Source organism: Bos grunniens, chromosome X (assembly GCF_055505025.1).
Source record: "Bos grunniens cultivar Pamir isolate PY7600 chromosome X, Bosgru_T2T1.0, whole genome shotgun sequence".
NCBI lineage: Eukaryota > Metazoa > Chordata > Mammalia > Artiodactyla > Bovidae > Bos > Bos grunniens.
In genome coordinates, this window is record NC_141194.1 from 139755810 (window position 1) to 139779542 (window position 23733).

The 23733-nt window shown below is 38.5% G+C and overlaps 1 long non-coding RNA gene across 5 annotated transcripts in view; it reads left to right on the top strand.

Moving 5' to 3' along the window:
• Nucleotides 1–23733, top strand: part of LOC147341493 (uncharacterized) — a 323003-nt gene that overhangs the window by 290667 nt on the left and 8603 nt on the right. For 3 of the 5 annotated variants that reach the window (XR_015159461.1, XR_015159464.1, XR_015159465.1), the window contains one exon: nucleotides 14082–14193. The exons of the other annotated variants lie outside the window; for them this stretch is intronic. This is a non-coding gene — a long non-coding RNA (uncharacterized LOC147341493). The remainder of the gene's footprint in view (nucleotides 1–14081; nucleotides 14194–23733) is intronic. 5 annotated transcript variants of the gene reach the window in all.

Sequence of the window (23733 nt, forward strand, 5' to 3'; positions counted from 1 at the left end):
TTTATTTCTTAAATACTAAAGATAAAATTTCCTTCATCCATATTATTGTCACCACAGAATGATGTCAGATCTCTAACCCCCAAATTTGTTTAAATGCCAAGACTGATGATGCCACAAATATACTTAGAGGATATGAAAAGTTATTTCTCACATGAAGCTTTCTGGGGAGAACATAGTAAATATGTTATGCTCCCAAGAAGAACTATGCATTGCTTGACAGGCAGAAAATGTAATCTGGCTTGGGGTTTTATTGTGGTTAGAGGAATTGGGCTTTTGTGTGGGTTCCTGAACATGGACAGAGGTTTGTGTGGTTTGAATATCCTACTGGCACAGAAGAAGGGAGCCACCATGTTTTTGGTTTGGTTTTTTAACCAGCTTGCCCAGATATGGTACAGAAAGGAAAGATGGGGTAGAGATTAAAACTCTGTGTGGTTATATGATATTCTAGGGAAAGATTTTTTTTTTCTGCTCTGGCATATTTACATGTATCAGTTTCTTCAAAGAGTCTCACATCAGTATTATCAGAGTTAGGACCTCCTCCATAGCAAAAATTGCTTTAAAAATGCCCAGAAAGCTCAGAAGGCTAAATGAATATTATCCCCGATACCTGCCACCCCAGTCTTAATCAGTGGTGGAAGAACGGTCTCAGAACTGTTTGTCTCAATTGGCCATTTAAGTTTACTAGTAAAAGACTGGTTAATGATAACAATGCATCGTAAAACCTTCAGAAGGAAAGGAGAATGTTTTTGTGGACCATATGTTTTGTGTGTGGCAGTTTAAGTTATTAGTTTTTAAAATTAGTACTTTTTAATGAAAACAACTTGACCAAAAATCTGTCACAGAATTTGAGACCCATTAAAAAAAGTTTAATGAAAAAAAATTGTATTTGTTTGTCTATTACTGAATGCAGCAGAATTTTTTAGAGCAGTTTAAGATTCACAACAAATTGGAGTAGAAGGTATAGAGATTTCCCACATATACCCTTCCCCCATATATTCATAAACTGTCTCAATATCAATATGCCTACCAAAGTGGCACATTTGTTAGGACTGATGAACATACATTGATACATCATATCACCCAGGGTCCCTAATTTACATTAGGGTCTACTCTTAGTGTAGTATATTCTATAGATTTTGAACAGTGGCCTTTATTACCCATTAGAGTATCTAACAGAAGACTTTCTTTGCCCTAAAAATCCTCTGCTCTCCTGACTGTTCATCCTTCCCTCCCTTTTAACCCCTTCGATCACTGATCTTTTTACTACAGTTTTGCTTTTTCTTATAATGTCAAATAGTTGGAATCCTATAGTACATAACTTTTTCAGATTGACTTCTTTCACTTAGTAACACACATTTAAGTTTCCTCCACGTCTTCTCAAGGCTGAATAGATAATGTATTTTTAGTGCTGGATAATATTACATTGTCTAGATATATCACATTTATTTATCCACTAAATGTAGGCTGCTTCCAAGTTTTGGCAACTATGAATAAACCTCCTATAAATATCCAGGTGTGTTGACATTTTTTCTGTTGCTTTGGTTAAATACCAGAATGATTGCTAGATCATGTGATAAGACTATGTTTACCTGTGTGAGAAACTATCAAACCGCCTTCCAAAGTGTGTACCAGTTTAAAGTTCAATTAGCAATGAATGAGAGTTCCTGTTACTCCTAAGCTTCTTGAACATTTTGTGTTGTCACTTTTCTGGCATTTTAGACCTTCTGATAGGCATGTAATGGCATGCCATTGTTGTTTTTAATTTGCATTTCCATTATATGATGTGGAGCATCTTTTCATATGGTCATCATCCATATATCTTATTTGGTGAGGTGTCTGTCAAGGCCTTTGGCCCATTATTTAATCAGGTTGCTCATTTTCTTTCTTTTTATTTTATTTATTTATTTTTAAATTTTATTTTATTTTTAAACTTTACAATGTTGTATTGGTTTTGCCAAATATCGAAATGAATCCGCCACAGGTATACATGTTCCCCATCCTGAACCCTCCTCCCTCCTCCCTCCCCATACCATCCCTCTGGGTCATCCCAGTGCACCAGCCCCAAGCATCCAGTATCGTGCATCGAACCTGGACTGGCAACTCGTTTCATACATGATAGTATACATGTTTCAATGCCATTGTCCCAAATCTTCCCACCCTCTCCCTCTCCCACAGAGTCCATAAGACTGTTCTATACATCAGTGTCTCTTTTGCTGTCTCGTATACAGGGTTATTGTTACCATCTTTCTAAATTCCATATATATGTGTTAGTATACTGTATTGGTGTTTTTCTTTCTGGCTTACTTCACTCTGTATAATAGGCTCCAGTTTCATCCATCTCATTAGAACTGATTCAAATGAATTCTTTTTAATGGCTGACTAATACTCCATTGTGTTTATGTACCATAGCTTTCTTATTGTTGCGATTATTGTTGAGTTTTCAAGATTGTATATTTTGGATAGCAGTTCTTTATCACCTATGTCTTTGCAAAAATTTTCTCCAATCTCTTGACTTTCATTCTCTTGACACTGTCTTTTGCAGGGCATAGATTTTTAATTTTAATTAAGTGAAGCTTAATTATTTATTGTTTTATAGATTTTTGGGGGGTTATACTAAAGAGTTGTTTAAAAAACAAGGTCATCTTGATTTATTTTCTAGGAATTTAATAATTTAAGGTTTATATTTAGGTATATAATACATTTTGAGTTCATTTTTCATAAAAATTTTAAGGTCTTTGTCCAGATCCTTTTCTTTTTTTGCATATGGATATTCAGTTTTTTCAGCAACTTTTATCGGAAAAAAAGCTGTACTGTATTGCTTTTGATCCTTTGTCAATGATCATTTGACTATGGGAAAAGTCAAAGCATTAGTTGCTCAGTCTTATCTGACTCTCTGCAATCCCATGGACTGTAGCCCACCAGGTTCCTCTGTCCATGGAATTCTCCAAACAAGAATGCTGGAATGGGTAGCCATCCCCTTCTGCAGGGGATCTTTCAGACCCAGGGGTTGAACCTGGGTCTCCCTCATTGCAGGTAGTTTCTCTACTGTCTGAGCCACCAGGGAAAATCCAAGTTGACTGTACTTACGGGCGTCTATTTCTGGGCTCTCTGTTCTGTTACACTGTTCTATTTGTCTATTCTCTCACCAGTACTATACTGTATTGAATATTGTAGTGTTTATACTAAGTCTTGATGTTGGGTAGTGTCAGCTTTCAATATTCTCTTTCAATATTATGTTGATTATTCTGGACCTTTTGCCTTTCCATATATATTTTAGAATCCATTTGTCAATATCCACAAAATACTTGCTTGGAATTGTGTTGGGATTGCATTGAATGTATAGATCAAGTTGGGAAGAACTGACATCTTTACAATTTTGAGTCTTCCTATCCATGAACATGGAATATCTCTCCATTTATTTTTCTCTTTGATTTCATTCATAAGTGTTCTGTTGTTTTCACCATATAGCTCTTGTACACATTTTATTAGTTGTACACCAAACTATTTTAATTTTTTGGTAATAATGTAAGTGGTATTATGTTTGTAATTTCAAATTCCATTTGTTCATTGCTGGTATATAGGAAAGTGTCTTAGGGTTAGGGTTAGGTTAGGTTGTAGAACTGCTATAGCAAGATACCATAGACTCAGTGGCTTATGAAAAACAGAAATTCATTTTGCATGGTTCAGAATACTGAAAGTCCAAGATCAGGGTGCCAGCATGGTCAGGTGAGGGCTCTCTTCTGGGTTGAAACTTTTTTGTTGTAGTCTTACATGGCAGAATAGACAAGCAAGCTCTCTGGAGCCTCATTTCTAAGGAACCAATCCCATTGTGAGAGCTCTGTTCTTATGACATGATCACCTCCAAAATGCCCCACACCCTAATACCATTACCTTGTTGTTGTTGTTCAGTCACTAAGTTGTGTCTGACTCTTTGTGGCCCCATGGACTGCAGCATGCCAGGCTCACCTGTCCTCCACTACCTCTAAGAGTTTGCTCAGATTCATGTCCATTGAGTTTGTGATGCTAACTAACCATCTCATCCTCTGCTGTCCCCTTCTCCTTTTGCCTTCCATCTCTCCCACCGAGCATCAGCGTCTTTTCCAGTGAGTCAGCTCTTTGCATCAGATAACCAAAGTATTGGAGGTTCAGCTTCAGCATCAGTCCTTCCAATGAATATTCAGGGTTGATTTCCTTTATGATTGACTGGTTCAATCTCCTTGCAGTCCAAGGGACTTTCAAGAATCTTATCTAGCACCACAATTCAAAAGCATCAGTTCTTTGGTGATCAGCCTTCTTTATGGTCCAACTGTCACAGCCGTATATGACTACTGGAAAAACCATAGCTTTGACTATAGAGAACTTTGCCGGCAAAGTGATGTCTCTGCTTTTTAACACGCTGTCTAGGTTTAGGGGTTAGAATTTGAATTTGTGAGTTTTGGGAGAACACCAACATTAAGACAATAACAGAAAGTGATTGGCTTTTATATAATAACATATTCTGTAACACCTTGCTATAATTGCTTATTAGTTTCAGAATTTTTGCTACATAAACAATATTACCTTTTAAAGAGAGTGTTATTTCTAATTTCCCAAATTTTGTACCTTTTGTTTCTTCTTATTAGCTGAGATTCCAGTATGATGTGAAAAGAAGTGGTGAGCGGAAACATCCTTGCCTTTTTCCTAATCTTAGTGAGAAAGAAAAGGTTTCTCACCATTGTGTTCTGAAAACAAAAATTGCAGGATTTCTATACTTTTAAATCTGTTAAGGTGTGTTTTATGGCCCAGAAAGTGTTATATCTTGGTTAGTCTTTCATTGACCTTGAGAATAACAAGCTGTTGATGTTACATGAATTAGTCTACAGATATCAGTTAAATCCAATTGGATGATGGTGCTGTTCAGTTCAACTATGGCCTTACAGATTTTATTCCCACTGGATCTCTCCATTTCTAATAGAAGAATGCTGAAGTCTCCAAATAAAATAGTAGATTTATTTGTTTCTCCTTGTAGTTCCATCAGTGTATGCCTCCTATATTTAGATTCTCTGCTTTTAATTGCATATATGTTAATGGTTATATACAACATCTTAGTGAATTGATGCCACGTTCTTTTGACTAGTGTCATCATAGTATTTTTGTTGCTGTTCAGTCACTAAGTTGTGTCCGACTCTTCATGATCCCATGGACTGCAGCATGCCAGGCTTACTTGGCTTTCACCATCCACTGGAGCTTGCTCAAACTCATGTCCATAAAGTCAGTGATCCCATCCAAATATCTCATCCTATGTCATTCCCTTCTTCTGCCTTCAATCTTTCCCAGCATCAGGGTCTTCTCCAATGAGTCACTTCCTTGCATCAGGTGGTCAAAGTACTGGAGCTTTAGCTTCAGCATCAGTCCTTCCAATGAATATTCAGGACTGATTTCCTTTAGGATTGATTGGTTGGATCTCCTTGCAGTCCAAGGGACTCTCAGGAGTCTTCTCCAACACCACAGTTCAAAAGCATCAAATTTTTGGTGCTCAGCCTTCTTTATGGTCTAACTCTCACATTCATACATGATTGCTGGAAAAAAACCATAGCTTTGACTGTATGGACTTTGTCAGAAAAGTCAAGTCTCTGCTTTTTAATATGCTGTCTAGGTTGGTCATAGCTTTCCTTCTAAGGAGCAAGTGTCTTTTAATTTCATGGCCGCAGTCACTATCTGTGGTGTTTTTGGAGCCCAGGAAAATAAAGTCTGTCACTGTTTCCATTGTTTCCCCATCTACTTGCCATGAAGTGATGGGACCAGATGACATGATCTTTGTTTTTGTAATGTTGAGTTTTAAGCCAGCTTTTTCACTCTCCTCTTTCCAAGAGGCTCTTTAGCTACTCTTCACTTTCTGCCATAAGGGTGGTATCATCTGCATATCTGAGGTTATTTGATATTTCTCCTGGGAATCTTGATTCCAGCTTGTGTTTCATCTGGTTTGGCATTTCACATAATTTTCTCTGCATATAATTTAAATAAGAAGGGTGAAAATATGCAGCCCTGTGACTATCTATAGCACTCCCTTCCCAATTTTGAGCCACTCTGTTGTTTCATGTCTGGTTCTAATGGTTGATTCTTGACCTGCATACAGGTTTCTCAGGAGGCAGGTAAGGTGGTCTGTTATTCTCATATCTTGAAGAATTTTCCATAATTTGTTGTGATCCACATAAGGCTTTAGCATAGTCAATGAAGCAGAATGATGTTTCTCTGGAATTTTCTTGCTTTTTCTATGATCCAATGGATGTTGGCAATTTGATCTCTGGTTCCTCTGCCTTTTCAAAATCCAGTTTGTGCATCTGAAAGTTCTCGGTTCAAGTGCTATTGAAGCCTAGCTTGGAGAATTTTGAGCATTACTTTGCTAGTGTGTGAGATGAGTGCAATTGTACAATAGTTTGAACATTCTTTGGCATTGGCTTTCTTTTGGATTGGCATGAAAACTGACCTTTTCCAGTCCTGTGGCTACTGCTGAGTTTTCCAAATTTGCTGGCATATTTAGGTCAGCACTTTCACAGCATCATCTTTTAGATTTTGAAATAGCTTAGCTAGAATTCCATCAACTCCCCTAGCTTTGACGACTTCCAATGTACCTTGATTCATGGACTTAACATTCCAGCTTCCAATGCAATATTGTTCTTTACAGCATCAGACTTTACATCCATCACCAGTCACATCCACAACTGGGTGTTGTTTCCACTTTGGGTCAGCATCTTCTTAAGCTATTTTGTCAGTCTTTCCACTAGCAAATGGGGCACCTACCGACCTGGGGAGTTCATCTTTCACTGTCGTATCTTTTTGCCTTTTCATACTATTCATGGGATTCTCAAAGCAAGATTGCTGAAGTGGTTTGCCATTGCCTTCTGCAGTGGACCATGTTTTGTCAGAACTCTCCACCATGACCTTGGGTGGCCCTATATGGCATGGCTCATAGTTTCATTCACAAGGCTGTGATCCATGTGATCAGTTTGGTAGTTTTATCTGATTATGGTTTTCCTTCTGTCTGCCCTCTGATGGATAAGGATCAGAGGCTTGTAGAAGGTTCCTGATGGAAGGAAATGAAACAGAAGTAGATGTTTTTCTGGAATTCCCTTGTTTTCTGTATGATGCAGTGAATGTTCCCAATTTGATCTCTGGTTCCTCTCCCTTTTCTGAACCCAGCTTGGACAACTGGAAATTCTTGGTTCATGCAATGCTAAAGCTTAACATGCACGATTTTTAAATATAATCTTACTAGCATGGGAGATGCGTGCAATTGCCCAGTGATTTGAACATCCTTTAGTACTGCCCTTCTTGTGAACTGGGATAAGGATTGACCTCTTTCAGTTCTGTGGCCACTGCTGGGCTTTCTAGATTTTCTGACGTATTGAGTGTAGCACTTTGATAGCATCATCTTTTAAGATTTTAAATAGCTCTCTGGGATTCCTTCACCTCTGCTAGCTTTATTGACAGCAGTGCATTCTAAGGTCCACTTGACTTCACACTCCATAATGTCTGGCTGTGGGTGAGTGACCACACCATTGTGGTTATCCAGGTCATTAAGATCTTTTTTGTACAGTACTTATGTGTATTCTTGCCATTGCTTTTGATCTCTTCTGCTACAATTTCTGTCCTTTATTGTGCCCATCTTTGGATGAAATGTTCCTTTAATATTTCCAATTTTATCGAAGAGATCTCTACTATTTCCCCTTCTGTTGTTTTCCTCTATTTCTTTGCATTGTTCATTGAAGAAGGCCTTCTTGTTTATCCTTGCTATTCTCTAGAACTCTGCATGTAGTTGGGTGTACCTTTCCCTTTCTCTCTTGCTTTTTCCTTCTCTTCTTTCTTCAGCTATTTGTAAAGCCTCCTCAGACAACCACTTTGCCTTTTTGCTTTGCTTTTCTTGGGATGGGGGGATTGTTTACTGTCTCCTATACAATATTACGGACCTCTGTCAATAGTTCTTCAGTAACTTTGTTTGCTATATCTAATCCCTTGAATCTATTCATCACCTCCATGGTATATTTGTAGGGGATCTGATTTAAGTCATACCTGGCTGGCCTAGTGTTTTTTCCCACTTTCTTTAGTTTAAGCCTGAATTTTGCTCTGAAAACGTGGTGATCTGAGCCACAATCAGCACCAGGTCTTATTTTTACTGACTATATAGAGCTTCTCCATCTTCGGCTACAAATAATGTAATCAATCTGATTTTAGTGTTGACTATTTGGTGATATCCATGTGTAAAGTTATATCTTGTGTTTTTGGAAAAGGGTGTTTGCTATAACCAGTGTGTTCTCTTGGCAGAATTCTGTTAACCTTTGCCTTGCTTCATTTTGTACTCCAAGGCCAAACTTGCCTGTTACTTGACCTCCTACATTTGCATTCCAACCGCCTATGATGAACAGGACATATTTTTTGGTGTTAGTCCTAGGAGGTCTTCTGGGTCTTCATGGAACTGATCAACCTCAGCTTCTTTGCCATCAGTAGTTGGACTACAGACTTGAATTACTGTGACGTTGAATGGTTTGCTTTGGAAATCAACTGAGATCGTTCTATCCTTTCTGAGGTTGCATCCAGGTACTGCATTTCAGACTCTTGTTGATTATGAGGGTTACTCCATTTCTTCTAAGGATTCTTGCCCACTGTAGTAGATATAATGGTCATCTGAATTAAATTCACCCATTCCCATCTATTTTAGCTTGCTGATTCCTAAGATGATGTTTACTCTTGCTATCTCCTGCTTGACCACCTCCAATTTACCTTGATTCATGAACCTAACATTCCAGGTTCCTATGCAATACTGTTCTTTACAGCTTTGGATTTTACTTCCATAACCAGACATGTCCACAGCTGATCATTGTTTCCACTTTGGTCCAGCCACTTCATTCTTTTGGAAGCTATTAGCAACTGCCCTCTGCTCTTCCCCAGTGGCATTTTGGACACCTTCCAACTTTGGGGACTCATCTTTCAGTGTCATATCTTTTTGCCTTTTTATACAGTTCATATGATTCTCACGGCAAATATACTGAGATGGTTTGCCATTCCCTTTTCCAGTGTATTAAGTTTTTTTTTTCAGAACTCTCCACTATGGCCTGTACATCTTGGGTGGCCCTGCACAGCATGGCTCATAGCTTCATTGAGTTACACAAGTCCCTTCACCACGACAAGGCAGTGATCAATGAAGGGACATCAGGGTGTATACTTATTTAATTTTACTCTGTATGTGTCTTTATATTTAACGTTGGTTTCTTGTAGACATCATATAATTGTGTCTTATTTTTTATCCACTTTAATGGTCTCTTTGATTAAAGTGGTTTAACCTCTAATTGATGTTAAAAGTGATTATTTCTGTATTGGGGTTAATATCTACCAGAATTTTATTGTCGTATATTTGTTGACCTTGTGGTTTGTCCTTATTTTCGTCTTACACTTTTTCTTTTTTTTTGTGGTTTTAATTGAGCATTTTATATCAATCCATTTCCCATTGCTTAATATGTCATTTGTACTTTGATTTTGCTTACTTTAGAAGATTTTTTCACTCTGTTGATTGTTTCCTTTAGTGTATAGAAGCTTTTTAGCTTTATGAAATCCCACTTGTCTATTTTTGCTTTTGTTGCCTGTGTCATGTTCAAGAGAATTTTTGCCAATTTCAAGAAGCTTTTCCCATGTTTTCTTTTATTAATTTTATGTTTTCAGGACTTAAGCATAAATCTTTAATCTGTTTGAGTTGATTTTTGTGTGTGATGTGAGATAGTTGTCCATTTTCACAATTCTGCATGTGGTTATCCTGTTTTCCCAGCACTATTTATTGAAAAGACTATTCTTTTCCTAAGAATACAATTGTGTATTCTTGCCCCATCATCTAGTCAAGATCAGTTGACCACAAATGAGTGAGTTTATTTCTGGGCTCTAATGTTCCTCTGATGTGTGTGTGTGTGTGTGTGTGTGTGTGTATCCAAATTGGCTTCCCTGATAGCTCAGTTGGTAAAGAATCTGCCTGCAATGTGGGAGACCCTGGTTTGATTCCTGGTCAGGAAGATCCACTGGAGAAGGGATAGGCTACTCACTCCAGTATTCTGGCCTGGAGAATTCCATGGACTTTATAGTCCATGGGGTTGCAAAGAGTCAGACACGACTGAGTGACTTTGAAGAAATATATTTATATATCGTTTTTGGTTACTTCAGCATTAAATTTTAAAATCAGGAAGTATGATGCCTCCTGTCTTGCTCTTCTTGATCAAGATTGCTTTGACTATTTGGGGTCTTTTGAATCTTAGGATTTTTTTTTCCCATTTGTATAAAAAATGCTGTTTTGTGATTTTGACGGGGATTGCATAAGAATGTGTACATTTCTTTGGGTGGTATGGAATCTTAGCAATATTAATTCTAATTCATGAACATGAGATATTTTTTCGACCCACTTGTATCTTCTTTCTTTCATCTATGTTTTACCCTTTTCAGTGTACATACATTTCACTGCTTAAGTTAAATTTATACCTATTTTGTTGTTTTTGTTCCTGTTGTTAATGGTCTGTTACCAGGGACAGCTATCAGCTAGGTTTTCAGCATGACTTCTGCTTGGTCCTTGGTTGAGAGGCATTACTGCCTCTGAACCATGGTAGAACAAGGCTGGCACCAGGTCATGGGATGGAGTAGGGGCCACAGTCGGTTTGAGTTCTGCAGTGTTGTTACTGGGGGTACCTATGGGTGTGGCTTCGGTCAAGTCCCTAAGTCTGGTGGGAAAGACTGCCTCAGGGACAGCAGTAGAATAGAGCTGGAGCCAGGCTATGGGAATGTTTCTGAGATCACGTTTGAATCCAAGGTTGTCAGGCTTGTTACCAGGGCCTGGTTCCTCCTACATCCCTTGGTGGAAGGGGCTGGTGGCAGGATGCTGGACAAGTCATACTAGATCTCAGTCTACAGAAGGGATGGGGTTGCTTTTGATCTGCAGCTGGAAACATGGTTGGTGAACATACCGTTGTTACACAAGTCTGCCTTCTCAAAGCAGCCTTCCTCAGTCTTGGATTCTACTGGTTCTGTAACCTCTAACCTGAATCACAAAGCTCCTACATAGGCACTTTTGTCCATGGGTGACTGTCAAGTATTTTTTTCTGTGAGAGGATGTAGACAGACGATCTCCTCTTCCACCATCTTGCTAATTTCACCCAATTCTTTCCCTCTTAACTTGCAATGCCTTTACCACTTATGCCGGCTTCCCTGGTAGCTGAGCTGATGAAGAATCTGCCTGCAATGCAGGAGACCCTGGTTGATTCCTGGATCGGGAAGATCCCCTGGAGAAGGGATAGGCTACCTACTCCAGTATTTTTGGGCTGCCCTGGTGGCTCAGATGGTAAAGAACCTGACTCCAATGTGGGAGACCTAGGTTCAATCCCTGTGTTGGGAAGATCCCCTGGAGAAGGGAAAGGTTCCCATTCCAGTATTCTTGCCTGAAGAATTCCATGGACAAAGGAGCCTGGCAGGCTACAGTCCATGGAGTCCCAAAGAGTCTGACATGGTTGAGTGACTTTCATTTTTCTTTCGCTTACTGCTTATGCTAATAACACTGTCTTAATCCAATGGGCTGCTATAACAAAATACCATAGACTGGATGGCTTATAAACAAACAATGTTTATTACTCATAGTTCTGGAAACATGGTGCCAGAAAATTTGTCTGATGAGAGCTTGCTTCCTTGTTCATAGACAGCCAGCCGTCTTCTCTCTGTGTTCTTATATAACAGAAGGGGGAAGGGAGCTCTCTGGAGTCTTTTACAAAGGCAATAATTCCTTTTATGAGGGCTCTATTGTCATGATCTAGTCAACTCCCAAAGGTCCCACTGTCTTTTACAATCATATTGGGCACTAGGCTTCAGTATATGAATGGAGAGATCGTGGTGGACACCTCAGTCTATTACAACCAAACCGAGCTAATTATTCTAATTTTATAATTTTAAAAAATTTATCAAGCTAGTTGTTTCTCTTCAACTAATACAGATTTTTTTAAAACACACTGCATATCCACATGAATTTGCAAAAATATTTGTGAAGCCCACAAAATATTCTCTTGGGATTTTGATTGAGATTGGCATCAACACTGTATCTAGAGATTAATTTTGCTATTATTTAACTTTGCTATATATTTAACAAATATAGCATAATGATCTATTTAGTCGTATCTTAATATTTCTCAATAATTTTTTTTCTAATTTTATCCATAAAAGCTTTATATAGCTCTTAGGAGGTTTACTCATAGGTATTGAAATTTACTGCAGCATCGAAATATATATCTCTTAAAAATTTCATTTTCCACCACAGGTGTACACGTGTTCCCAATCCTGACCCCCCCCCTCCCACCTCCCTCCCCATACCATCCCTCTGGGTGTACACCTGTGGCGGATTCATGTTGATGTATGACAAAACCAATACAATATTGTAAAGTAAAAAATAAAATAAACAAGGCAAATAAACAAAAAGAAATCTCATTTTCCAGTGAGATTTGCTAGGATATAGAAAGCAATTGATTTTAGATATTGATTTTAAATCAAGCAATGTTGATAAACATTAATTCTAGTATTTTATCTCTAGATTCTATTATAGTTCCTATATAAGACATTATCAATTGCAAATAATGATAGTTTTACTTATTTCTTTTATCAATCCTTACTATTTTATTTTTCTTGCCTTATTCTGCTGGCTAAGGACTAGCAATAAAATGCAGAATAGAAAAAAAGGTGATTATGTGGACTTTATAGAACTATATCTAAAATAAACAAAAGTTTGGTTTTCATAGAGAAATCATGTATCATCTGTAGTCACAGGGGGGAAATATATATATATATATTTTTTTCTTTTTTCTGTTTGGCAAGCCTAGCTTCATGTGACAGCTGTTACTGTCTGACCAGTGATAATAAAATCTGTTGTATATCCCTTCTCCTGCCATCTATTTTTGTGCTCCTTTGGATATGTTAGGGAAGGAGAAAAAGCAGCTTTTCAGGAGGACATATGTTCACTAAACTGTGGCCAATCAATTTGGATAATCTCTAGTGTGAATTTTTACCCTAGGGAGACAAGTTGTTAACCACAAACCAAGCTCTGCTTTCTGTAGAAATAAACCAGTATGCTCAGAGCTCACAGCAGTCTAGTATATATTTCTAATTTTTAAAACAGTACCAGATATGTTTTTTAATATGGGCAATACTGCATTGTCAGGGGACATTCAACTTTAAGGGATCCAATATGTTTTCTTCCTTTGTGTGCCATTTCTTACAGACTCTCTGTTCCTTATCAGTTCCTGGAAAACAGGAACGAGCAGAGCTGCATGCAGTTCTCAGGACTGAGATCATGGGAAAGAGCACCCGCTTGGATTCCCTTTAGTGACTCTCTTCAGTGACCTTTTACTTAAAGGACTATCCATTTTGTTGCAACTGGTGGAATTTCATTCTTTTTAATGGCTGATTAATCATTTTATTGAAGATATATAAGCATGCATTTCTGCAAATAAAGTACCCTTGTTTCACTCGAGACTTGGGTCCCCTGCGTCTCTCTTCTTGTCGACTCCAGTCCCCAGGTCCCAGTCTATGAAGTCTATGTGACATTGCATATAAGTAACGTGAAATATTTTAAAGAAGTTACTGACTGGTTACTTTTATATATGTGTGTATATATGTGTGTGTGTGTATGTATATGTATACATATACATACACACACATATAGGTGTAATTTATACACACACACACACACACACACACAATTACCCTAGCTGAAAATCAACTGGTTGAAAAGCATACACTATACATTCAACAGCTAAGCATTTTTTTTTCTCTGAATGACAAAACATAATTTTTGTTTTCCCTAAATTTTTTTCTTCTTTTTGCCCTCCCCTCTTGACTATTCCCTTGTTTACACTAATGGCTCCCTTCATTCTGTGACAAGGGAACTGTCAAGTGGGAACATGTTTACTATTGCAGGGATGGTAAATTACCTGCACAAGAAAGTTTGCTACCCCCTCCTGTATCCATATCAGATACAAATTAATCATGATAGCCTTTCCTAATGAACAGTGACACAGCTGAATATTATTTTTCAGCATGGAACTCCATGTGGTCAATCAAATGAATCTGCACTGGAGATGGAATATATGTATGATGGTATAAAATAGACCATAACTCTTGGAATTGAGATACCTTTTTGGCCATAAGGTAAGAGCTTGCTGTTTCTTCCATATAGGTCTGACCTTTTGCCTCTAGGCCATGGTGCCTAAAAAATAGAGACTATTAATTTTTAACCATTAGAATCTTGAAGTCAGTAAATTTAAATTGTAATAATGATCATATACACCTAACAGGATTACATATGTGTTTAGGGAAAATGTGAAATACAGAAGTTTTCTAAATTTTGAGGGAGAAACTAATGAAATTTTGGTGTATATTGGTTTTTATCATAATACTTGCATAGATTGTTCAACAGTTATCAGTAAAATAAGGGATATTAGATATAATAAGTGAACAGAATTTTCTAAGTGTTCATCTATGCTGCTGAAAGCAGGGTGTCTCACTGTCTGACTCAGTGCTAAGTAGGGCAGGAGGAGGGATTAGGAAAAAAAAAAAAAAAACTTTAGTCCTTGGGCTCCAAAGAAATTTCTAATGGCTGCAATGAGTAATATAGAAAGCCATAATTATTTCTGAATACTTTGCCTTTAAGATGATGTTTTGGTAAATAATTAGCCTGTAATGGCCTTGATAATTTCTGACATCTGTTACCTCAAATCTGCTGATTTTACTTTTTAAAATAGCAAGGAGTATTCTTGAAACATTGCAAAACTGAATGCAGAGATACTCCATGTACTAATTTGGAAAGAGACTTGGTATATCTTTCCCATGATTTTAAAAAGCAATGATCTATCATAATCAGAAAAAGGAACCAAACTGCAGTATGCAGAGGTTATGGATTGTCCATAAAATATCTTCTCATTGTATTTCATATTTTAAAGAAAATATATAACATGTTGCCTGCCAAAATTGTAGAAAGAAAAGTTACCACATCAGAGACATTTTCTGTTGTAAGAAATTTGCTACTAGGTTAATTAATTCATAACTAAAACCCATGCTTTTCATCTATAGGAAAGAAATGTGAATATTTTGTTTTTTAAATTGAGTGTTTTCATGGGAAATATCATGAAGTTTAGTGACTGATTAATTAATGTTCTGAAAGCAAGCATTTTCAAAAGATTGGCTGCTATGCATTTTAATTGTGAACAAGTTTACTGCACACAACACTGGTTTAGTGCTGATTTGATGCATTTTATATTTATCATTTAGTTCACGTATCTTGAAATAACTGAAATGACTGTCATTTCTTGAGAACGTTGTTAGAAAGTCTTTATTCTAGGTGCAATATGTAACTGTAGTTTCCGACTGTGAATTTTAAATCATTATAACCAGGCTCAAACACATTTTTATTAATCAAAATAGGAACCATTACAATCAACACATTTTTGCCAACAAGACATAAGTTTGTTTATTCCTGTAGCTTAAAAATCCATGCTCTGGGATTCAGTGAACTCTTGGAAACCGTTTTCTGCCTTCTGCTGGTTGTGGAAGCATTTTTCCTGCAAAAAATTGAGATGCTTGAAGAAGTGGTTGTGAGTTGGCAAGAGGTCAGGTGAATATAGCATATGAGGCAAAACTGCAAAGGCCAATTTATTTTGAAGCATTGATTGTGCAACATGTAGTCGGGCACTGTTGTGGAGAAGAACTGGTTTGTTTCTATTGAAAGCCTAGGTGCTGATGGGTGAGGCTATATACCCACCCTGTTGGTTAATTGGCCTGAGGTGTCCTTACACTGGAGCTTATAGGCTGTTGGTAGGGGCCAGGACTTGCTGTCAAAATGGCCATGAGGAGAGCTCATGTCAGTGAGTGCTCACCAGTAATGCCGCCCCCCTTCTCAGGAGACTCACCAAGACTATTGGATAAGTCTGGCCCAGGCTCCTTATGAATTCATTGCTTTTTCACCTGGGTCCTGGTGCACGCAAGACCTTGTGTGAGCACTCTACAAGTGCAGTTTCTGTGTCCCCATTACTGTGGTGTATTTGTGATCAAGCCCTGCTGGCCCTCAAAACCATATGCTCTGGTGGCTCCTCTTGATGCCAAACCCCAGACTGGGAAGCCTGATGTGGGGCTCAGAACTTTCACTATTCTGGGAAAACATCTGCAATATAATTATTTTCCAGTTCATAGCTTGACAAATTTGACTGTATCATGAATGTGCCCTTCCTATCATATCACTGGGGCTTCTTTGTCCTTGATTGTAGGGTATCTTTTTTGGTAGGTTCTAGTCTTTTCTGTCAATGGTTGTTGAGCAGTTAGTTGTGATTTTGGTGCTTTCATGAGAGGAGGTGAACCCAAGTTCTTTTACTCCACTATCTTCTCTCACCTCCCAAAGTAGATTACAGGTTTATTGCCCAAGGATAACTCAGAGACAGTCAGATGGAAGAGATGCAGAGAAAAAAGTATGTGGGATGGGACATGAAGCTTCCATGCTCTTTGCAATTATGCCACTCTCCCCAAACTTCCATGTGTTCACCAACCAGTATCATGTTGTTTTGATTACTGTAGCTTTGTAGTATATATAGTCTGAAATCTGGGGGGAGTGATACCTCCAGTTTTGTGCTTTTTTTCTGAAGATTACTTTGGAGATTTGGGGTCTTTTGTGGTTACATATGAATTTTAGGCTAATTTGTTCAACTCCTGTGAAAAATGTCATGAATATTTTTGATAAATATTGCATTAAATCTGTAGATTGCTTTCAGTAGCATGGCTTTTTAAAAAAATACTAATTCTTATAATCCAAGACCACATAATATCTTTTATTTTTTGCATCATCTTCAATATCCTTCATCAATGTTTTCAAATTTTCACAGTATAGGCCTTTCATTCAGAAAGTTTATACCTTTGTTGTTCTGTCACTAAGTCGTGTCCAACTCTTTGCAACCCTATGGACTGCAGCATGCCAGCCTCCTCTGTCCTCCACAATCTTCCAGAGATTGCTCAAATTCATGTCCATTGAGTTGGTGATGCTATCTAATCATCTCATCTTCTGTCATCCCCTTCTTCTCCTGCCCTCAGTCTTCCCCACCATCAGGGTCTTTTTCAGTGAGTTGGCTCTTTGCATCAGGTGGCCAAAGTACTGGAGTTTCAGCTTCAGCATCAGTCTTTTCAATGAATATTTAGGGTTGCCCTCCTTCAGGACTGACTGGTTGGATCTCCTTGCAGTCCAAGGGACTCTCAAGAGTCTTCTCCAGCACCACAGTTCAAAAGCATGAATTCTTTGGTGCTCAGCCTTCTTTATGGTCCAACTCTCACATTCATACATGACTACTTGAAAAACCGTAGCTTTGAGTATACAGAGCTTTGTCAGCAAAGTGATGTCTCTGCTTTTTAAAATGCTGTCTAGGTCTGTCACAGGTTTCCTTTCAAGGAGCAAGCATCTTTTAATTTCAAGGCTGCAGTTACCATCTGCAGTGATTTTGAAGTCCAAAAAAAAAAAAAAAAGAAAAAGAAAATCTGCTACTGTTTCCACTCTTTCCCCTTCTATTTGTCATGAGATGATGAGACCAGATGCCATGATCTTGTTTTTGAATGTTGGGTTTTAAGCCAGCTTTCACCCTTCTCTTTTACCCTCATCAAAAGGCTCTTTAGTTACTTTTCATTTTCTTCCATTAGGGTGTTTCACCTGCATAGCTGAGGTTGTTTAAGGCAAAAGGAGAAGGGGGTGGCAAAGGATGAGATGGTTGGGTGGCATCATCAACTCAGTGGACATGAATCTGAGCAAACACCAGGAGATAGTGAAGCCTGGTGTGCTGCAGTGTGTGGGGTCACAAAGAGTTGGGCACAACTCAGCAACTGAACAACAATATAGCTTCTTACTTCTTTTACACTTAGAGAAGACCATATTTAACATTTCCTTAAGAATCAATGTAGTACTGATGAATTCTTTCTGTTTTTGCTTGTCTAAGAAATTCTTTACTTCTCCTATTCTAAATGGTAATCATGGTGTTAGGCTATCCTTTTCCCTTTTGGGACTTTTGATATGTCATTCTGCTCCCTTCTGGCCTGCAAAGTTACTACAGAGAAATCAGCTGATGGCCTTATGATTCCCTTGTATATGACTCTTACTGCCTTTAGAATCTCTCTTTGACTTTTGCCATTTCAATTACAGTATGTAAGTCTTAGTGTGGGTATATTTGGGTTCATCTTGTTTGGGACTCCATGTACCTCTTGTGGCTAGATACATGTTTTCTTCTTCAGATTTGGGAAGTTTTCAGTCAAAATTTATTCAAATACTTTTTTTGATCCTCCAGTCTCTCTCTTCTCCTTCTAGGCCCCCTATAATACAAATGTTTGTTTGTTTACTGTTATTCCAGAGATCTTATACTACTTTCATTTTTCAAAATGTGCTTTTCTTTTTGCTATTCTAAATGTGTGATTTCCATAATTCTATCTTCCATACCACTTTTGTATTCTTCCATGTAACTTAGTATGCTATTCATAAATTCTAACATGAGTTTTGTTTTAATTTTCAGCTATTGCTCATTTCTGATTGAATCTTTTTCAATTCTTTGTAAAAATTCTCACTGTGTTCATATAATCTTTTCCCTAGTTCACTTAACATTCTTAAAACAAATACTCTGGATTCTTTATCTGGTCAATCATTTATTTCTGTTTTTTTTTTTTTTTCAGTAGTTTTCTCTTGCTCTTTCAATTGAAAGTATTTCCTGTCTTTTTGTGTTGCTTAACTTTCTCTGCCCCTATGAGTTTAGGTGAACTGTTACCTACTGTGGTCTTGAACAGGTATTCTTATGAACGAGTGTCCCTATACAGACTGTGTGTGTCTCATGCCTTTGGTGGGTGAGCTGGATTTGATGAAGTGCAAATCATGTCTTTCCCAATGGTGTGCTGGCAGCTATTACCTTGGTAGCGGGTAGGGTAGAGATGAAGGGTGCTGGAACTAGAGCCTTGTGAGAAGATGATCTGCCCTTCCCAGTGGCTGTCACAACCCTAGGAGGGATGGGGCCTGATCTTAAGTTGCTGGACCAGAAACCCTGAGCATCAGGGACAAGCAGGCTCTGTTTCCTTGAAGTGCGTTTTCCCGTTTCCCTGAACCAGGAGGCTTCCCCAGTGCATGGAGTGCTGAACAAGTGGGGCCCGTGTGGGCTCTCAGCCTATGTCAGCAACAGAGGTCCAAGCTGCCTCTTATGTGCTGCCTATGCAGACACCAGAATGTTTTTCCCTTGCTCCACTCAGAGGCAGGGTTTCCCAAGTGGCACTAGTGGTAAAGAACCCACCTGCCAATGCAGGAGACATAAGAGATGTGGGTTCGATCCCTGGGTTGGGGAGGTCCCCTGGAGGAGGGCATGGTAACCCACTCCCTTATTCTTGCCTGGAAATGCCATGGACAGGGGCCCCTGGCAGGGGGCCATGGGCTCACAAAGAGTTGGACATTACTGGAGCAACTGAGCACACATGCACTCCTGATAGGTAGGTGCTACTATTATTATTATTTCCATTCAGAAGCAGTCATGGGTACAAGTCCCCTTTGTCCCTCATAGCCAATCTCGACCTCCAGGCTCTGCCACCCTACTGTGTTGCCATACTGTAAAAATGATGAGGCCTGTTTGGATGCTTGGCATGTATTGGGAGGTGAGCTGTGATGGAGCATTGGCTCTCAGGGATCGGGGCTACTTCTAATGCACTGCCTGAGTGAGTACCAATGATGGCAGTTGTCGTCCCAGCCAGGTTCAGCCCTGTGACCAGGTTACCTCTTCTTCCTGGGCTGAGTCTTCTTTCAACTCATGGTCACAGCTGATCCAGTGATGCACTATAATAAGGCATGAGCAAGGCTGTGATGATTGCTCAGATCAATCTGGGGCACATACCTTGACCACTGGTCAAGGAAAACCTGGTGGCTGCTAGTGTAGACCTCTCTCCTCCTTTCCTCAGGGGCAATCTGATGTGTGTGCCCTCATCTGGAGCCAAGTACGGGCCTCCTGGCACCCTCCTGTTACCAGCGACAGTGCGGCGGCTGGTCCCTCCCATCTTGGAGCCCAGCACTGGGGCATCAAATCCATGGCTGTAAGCATTCACTTCCCAGGACAGGTATCCACCCACATATTTTCCCTTTTTCTGAATTCCCTCCCAGGGACATACATCCCATCCTCATCACTTTTCTTACCTTGCTCCCTGAGTACACGTGTATCTTTCTTATTTTCTTGCATACACAGGAGTCCTTCTGCCAGTTTCCAGGTAGTTTTCATTGAGAATTGTTCCACATTTAGATGCATTTTGATGTGTTTGTTGGGAGAGGTGAGCCCCGTGACCTTTACTGTGTCATCTTAATCTTTTTCCCAATTGAAAGTTTTCAATTTTTTTTTTTTTTACCTAGAAGAAGGCAAATCCAGGCTGTATCTTTTCATACTTTTCCATTTACTGTGGTATTTAATATTCTAAATTTGTGTTAAAGTATATTTCATTTAGTATATCCATAAGATTCCATGTATTTGCATTATCCCATTCTATTTTTAGAAATCTTATTTTCCATGGTATTAACATATTTAGAAATATTGTATTGATTGTTTATGAAGAATATCCAAGGATTCCATAGCAATATGTGCAACATGCTATTAGAGTTTTGCATTTTTAATAACAGCATAACATGAATAATACCCTATCCAAAAAAAGTATAATCTGGGTTTAGGGAAAGTCTCCAAATTTGTTAAATAACAGTCTGGAATATGAGAAGGAATGTTAAGATACTGTATCAGACAGACTTATATCTTGAATTTATTTCCTAGTAGCTGAGTAACAAGTATTAAGTCAATTTTTGAACCTTTTATTTATCATTTATTAAATAGGGATAATAGTGCTGACAGAAATGTTGTGATGACTTAACTCCAGAAAAATAATTTACTTAGAACTTCTGGCATACTGTTGATATTAAACAATAATTTCTTTCCATTTGTATCTTTCCCTTCAATTAAAAGAATACTTATTAATCCTTGATAAGCTCTAAACCTTATTAGTTGCTAAGAATTTGTTACATGCATATTGCCAAGAAAAATGTTTAGTATAAAACATCATTAAATACATTTAAAGGGGCTGAAATGCTGGGGTAACATGTGGTACCTATGCTATGTACCAAGTATTTGAAATTTCCTAGACTATCTTTGAACATCTAAGAAATCCTAATAACTATTATTATCCCCATTTTATAGATGAGCAAATTGAGGTTCAAGTAAGAAGGATAAAGCATTGGCCAATGGTCCCAGCATCTGGAAAGGGCAGAGTAAGGATTTGAAACTATGTAGTTTCTTGGGTTCTTAAAATAAGTTTAGGGAAGGATACTACTGTGGTGTCCATATGGAGATAAACTCTTCTGTAATATGTTAGTCTTCAGAATGACCTGGCCTGTACATTAGCTGAAAATTTCTATAGGTCCCTTTACCCAACAACAGGGTCTGGGGCTCATTATCATGGTGTTTCCTTATATCTGACATTTGGAAATCCAAATTGGGGCTTTGAAGTTTCTCCATAAACCCTGTTTGGCAGCTAGTATTTTATCAACATCCTGAGCTTCCCCAGATGTTTATATATACTCTGGATATATAGAATTAGGCAATCATGTAATCTTTGAAAATGCCATAGTTCCCAGATTAAACTGTCAAATCAGGCATTGCACAGAGCCAGGTAAATTTCTTGCTTAAAAAGAAATACATGAAATTAGTGTTTTCCAAAGGGTATTCTCAGCAACATAAGTCTTGAGAAATGTTCAGTGAAAAAAGAAAATGAAACACAAACCATAAAAATGAAAATAATGGTTAACTGAACAAACACAATTGACACAGGATGCATACCATATCATCCTCTTGGAGACTCACAGTTGCTTAGCATATTCAGACTCTGAGTCTTTTTGGCCATACTTTTGACATGGCATGTGGGATCTTAGTTCCCAGACTAGAGATTGAACCTATACCCCCTGCATTGGTAGTGCAGAATCTTAACCACTGGACCATCAGGGAAGTCTTCAAGAATGAGTCTTTTTGAGAGAGGGTCAAGAAGATGGAGGAGGAGTAGGAGGTGGAGCTCACCGCCTTCCATAAATACATCAAAAGGTGGAACAGTTTTCACAGAACATCTTACTGATTGTTGGCATATAACCTCAGACTTCCAAAATAGCAAGAGAACCTCTATGTCACTGGGTAGGACAAAAGAAAAAGAGCAGAATGGGGATGGAACATTTGCCACAAGGAGGGAACATTAAAAGAGTTCTTGAACTCAGGGAAGTCCCCTCACCAGTGGGTAGATCTCCTCACACTGCAAAAAAATTAACTCAAAGTGGATTTTAGAATTAGACGTGAGTGCTAAAACAATAAAACTTGTAAAAGAAAATATGGGAGTAAATTGTAATGATTTGGGGTTAGGCAAAAGGAAGCTACGGGCTTCCCTCATAGTTCAGTTGGTAAAGAATCCGGCTGCAATGCAGGAGACCCACCCGGTTTGATTCCTGGGTTGGGAAGATCCACTGGAGAAGGGATAGGCTACCCATTCCAGTATTCTGGCCTAGAGAATTCCATGGACTATATAGGCCATGGAATCCCAAAGAGTCGGACACAACTGAGCAACTTTCACTTCACTTCACTTCAATAATTTATAAGACATGACACAAAAAGCACAGGCCACAAACAAATAAATTAGACTATAAGAAGTGAAAAACAAGTTTGCTGTAAATAATATTATCAAGAACATGAAAACACAAGTCACAGAATAGGAAAAAAATATCTTCAAATACTATATCTCAATAAGGATTTCTACCCAGAATATATACAAAATGCTTAGAACTCAATAATGAAATGATAAATGGCCTACTTTTTAAAGGGCAACTTATCTGATAAACATTTCTCCAAAGACAAATAAACGACCAATAAGAGCATGAAAAGATTCTGAATATCACTAATTATTATAGAAATGCAAATCAAAACCACAATGAGATATCAATTCACATTCACTAGTATGATGGTAGGGCTTCCCTGGTGGCTCAGCAGTAAAGAATCTGCCTGCAGTGTGTGAGCCGCAGGAGACACAGGTTTGATCCCTGAGTCGGGAAGATCTCTGGAGGAGGGCATGGCAACCCACTCCAGTATTCTTGACTGGAGAATCCCATGGACAGAGGAGCCTGGCGGGCTACAATCCAAAGGGTCAAAAAGATTTGGACATGACTGAAGTGACTTAGCATGCATGCAGGATGGCTGTAATAAAATAGACACTAATAAAGGTTAGTTGGAATGTGAAGAAATTGGAATATGCACTAATTGTTAGTTGGACTGTAAAATGGTGCTTTCCCCAGTGGCTCAGTGGTAAAGAATTTGCATGAGATGCAGGTTTGATTTCTAGGTTGGGAAAAGCCCCTGGATGAAGTAATGGCAACCCATCCCAGTATTCTTGTCTGGAAAATTCCATGGACAGAGGGGCCTGGCAGGCTCTAGTCCATGAGATCGCAAAGTGCCTGATGTGACTGAGCATGCATTACTCACTCTCTGTAAATGGTGTAGCTGTATAATCTAGCAATTTAACTCCTTGGTATATGAAAACATGTACATACAAAACCTTGTGTGCAAATATTTACAGTATTATTATTATTCATAATATCCAAAATGTGAGACACCTAAAATACGATATAGCCGATTA